This window comes from Papaver somniferum, unplaced genomic scaffold (genome assembly GCF_003573695.1).
Source record: "Papaver somniferum cultivar HN1 unplaced genomic scaffold, ASM357369v1 unplaced-scaffold_111, whole genome shotgun sequence".
Taxonomy (NCBI): domain Eukaryota; kingdom Viridiplantae; phylum Streptophyta; class Magnoliopsida; order Ranunculales; family Papaveraceae; genus Papaver; species Papaver somniferum.
In genome coordinates, this window is record NW_020620048.1 from 70,305 (window position 1) to 73,928 (window position 3,624).

The 3,624-nt window shown below is 33.1% G+C and overlaps 1 long non-coding RNA gene across 1 annotated transcript; it reads left to right on the top strand.

Moving 5' to 3' along the window:
* The first annotated feature begins 1,054 nt into the window (after window positions 1-1,054).
* On the top strand, window positions 1,055-3,624 carry LOC113328601. The gene is made up of 2 exons (XR_003349472.1): window positions 1,055-2,059; window positions 2,996-3,624. It is a non-coding gene; the product is annotated as an uncharacterized LOC113328601 (long non-coding RNA).

Genomic DNA, 3,624 nt, shown 5'->3' on the forward strand with positions numbered 1-3,624 from the left:
TTGATCTTTTTTGCTTGTTGGTTTCTTTTTTTATCAACTTTTTGATTCTTGTAATTGTTCTTTTGTTGCACTAATCCAAAACATGGTTTTTATGACACTTGGGGTTCGCGGAAAAGGACAGAGATATGTAGTCGTTATATATTAACATTCGTCATTTTTTTTGTGTTTTGTAAATAACATAACTGATCAGTAGTTTTTTGTTTTATATATGCCCCCCTCCCCCAACCCCATTGCCTTAAACTTCCACCCTTATCGGGTCAAAATAAAATAAAGATATGACTTTACATCCGACGGCTTAGATTTTGGGAGGAAACTGTTAGGATCCGTATGAAGCACTGTTTTTCATTATTGTCCGTTGATAAAGGTGATCTAAAGGCTTTTAATTAGGAACTAGAAACTTCTCTTTTTTGCTTTTTAACTTCTCAAAACTGAAACAATATGCTCCCGTATTTTCCTCTCAAGTGTTCACGAAAACAAAACACGTTTCTCAAAACTGAGTCATGACCTTCTCTTCCGATTATACTAAAATAATATTCTCATATCTCGATCCAACATATCGCCATGAAGAAACCCAAAGCAGAAGCATGTATTTGTGATTGGGAAAATTAGAAAAATGCTCTAATATAGGATGTAATGTTGGAGATATGCCCAACATTAAAAAAAGTTGGACAAATGTTTCATTCTGTTAGGTTTGATGTCTATTTCAGTTAAGTGACATGTGTAAGGCCATCTCACCACCGGAACCACAACCAAAATTAGCACCGCCACCACCTGAACCTTAAATCTTGAATTCTAAACCCTAATTCATGAATTTTCAAACTCGGACCTTGAATTCTGAAGGATATATTTGTCTTTTTCTTCGCATATGTGAACTCACACATGTGATTTAACTGAGTTTTTGTGGGAATAGGACATTTTTCCGAATTTTTAAATGTTGGGGCAAATTTATAACATTGCACCTCGTAATGGAGCATTTTCCCAATTTGTCGTTTCTGATTCTGATTTTGTTTAAATGATTTTTTTGGTTTTTTTTTTTGGGCCTTGTTAGATTAAATCAAGATTTTGTTAGAAGAATCAGATTTCAATGTAAACAGGAATTGGTTTTGTGAAAGATTTTTCTCAAAATTTTTTCTTTAAAATTCCATATATGAGTAATTAAAAACATAATCACCTAAATAAGAAAAAGATTAATCCTTAGAAATCAGAATTTCAAATTTTCTCTCTTTTTCTACTTCCCTTCCGATTGTGGATGGTAAAAACACTATTTCCCTTATTCAATTTTCCTATCTGTTATTTCTTTTAGGCTGTTTAATTGTTTCAACGAAGCTGACTGTTTTCCTCTTTCTTCATGCTTGGGAAAGTTTCAATCGCACGTTGCTGAAAGTAGCAACTTAACTCGGAGAAAAAAATAGGCAAGCTTTAAGCTATCTTTGCCGAATGGAGAATGGAGACTATTGACGAAGGTTTGTTTCATTTCCCCCTCAGGGTAAGATCCCCAAATCATATCAATGTTTTGACATCTAATTCTTTTCAAAATTAATTAAATGGGTTTGTACGTTTTTCGATTTAAAAACTGTAGTCCACGCTTGTTTCAAATCATGATTTTGTTAGAAGAATCAGATTTCAATGTAAACAGGAATTGGTTTTGTGAAAGATTTTTCTCAAAATTTTTGCTTTAAAATTCCATATATGAGTAATTAAAAACATAATCAACTAAATAAGAAAAAGATTAATCCTTAGAAATCAGAATTTCAGTTTTTCTCTTTTTTTCTACTTCCCTTCCGATTGTGGATGGTAAAAACACTATTTCCCTTATTCAAACTTCAATTCATCGTCGTCATTCATCGCCGAATCAAAAACATCGCTGATTCTTCTATAAAACGATGATTGATACTAATGAACCCTCGGGAGCTCGAGAAAAATTAAAGAACAAAGCAATTGCAACTGCCTCAAACGACGAATAACACGACCACAGACAACATGATGAGGATGACGCCGCTTGTGTAGGTGGTGGTGGTGATTCTGATAATCAAACTCTCCAGGAAATGTTCCCAATTATGTAAGTTTCCATCGTTTTACGTGTTTATATTGCTTCAACTAGACGAATCCATAAAAATAAGTTCTAGGGTTTTCGGTTATTTCCCAGAATCGGTAGATAGATATAAAATTTATCTCCCGATTGTGTACATTTTCTAGGGTTTTCGGTTACATCGACCAGAATCGTGAGTTAATTTGTATGTATGACCTCCGATTATACAAAGCTATTTTTCAGTGAACCATAAAAGTGACATAATTGGTAGATAGCTTATATGTTGCCCTCTGATTCTAACAAAGAATTAGAACATGTAGGGACACACAATTGGTACCCAGAATCGAAAGATACTATATAGTATTTATCTTCCGATTGTGTATAATCATAGGTTAGACAAATTCCACACATTACCTATTATGAAGTTTTTAAAATTTGAAATTTTGTGATTTTAGCAAAATCCTATTTCGGGGCTACGTTTTAATTGGAAGCCAAAGACTATTTCTTTACTTTCGAGTATAAACAATCGGTTGATATGTTATATATTTTTGTTTCGATTATATATATCTGATAACTATATCGGTTTTTGAACCCAAATTGATGCAAAATCGGGAGAAAGAACAAGAATATGACTTCCGATTAAGGGTAATCGGAACAAATATATTTTTACCTTTTCTTTCGATTGTGCAGAATCGGAAGTCAATCCTAGTTTTTTTCTCCCGATTGCTACCGATTATAGACGGTTGTCCCAAATTCATTTGTTCTTCAAAACATAAAAATTGCGTTTTTCTACTTTAACAATCGATGGATATCATATGTTAGTATGCTACCGATTATGTCAATAATCTTTTCTTAAACAAACTAGTAATCGGTAGACAAAACTATATTCTAAATTATCTATTGTGAAGGGACATACAAGTATTTTCAATCTATTTTATCTTATTTAGTCGTCTCTATTTCTTTCAGGGTAGCCTTAATGATGCCAGGTTCAAACGGGCAATATGTGAGTCCTAATAATTCTTTAAAACCATGCCGCTTTTATAATAGCTTGTTTATCCTATAGAAGACATTGGTGGCAAGTGAGAGCTTATGTGGGTACATGTCAAATAGCAGTATAGATAGGCTAGAGAAGTGGTAATAACGGGGCCTGCAAATTGGGCTACAGCGTTAGGATTGGATTACTTCAAGGGCATTGCATTAAATCACATAAATTCCCTCATATATACTACAAAATCAACAACCAAGTAATGACATTATGGTTTTCAGATATATATAGTTTTGCTAACATAAGCGTATGTGTGGACAAGCGTATGTCCATGATATCTCTCGAAGTTCTTCTGGAGAAGCGTCGAAAATCCATGATAAAACTCTGCTGAAATAGTACGTCTTAATACACAAGACCAAGAATATGAATTTCTCCCACTGATCTTGAGGTATATGCATAAATCTGTAATAATTTCATCCAAAACTTGAGACATTTATAGCTTTGTTGAATGTCATATACCATTATGGGAGGCTGCTTAAATTTCATACTTTTATTTTTTAAAATCTGTAGATTAAAATTTGTCACTAATAAAGGCTATTTTCACATTTAA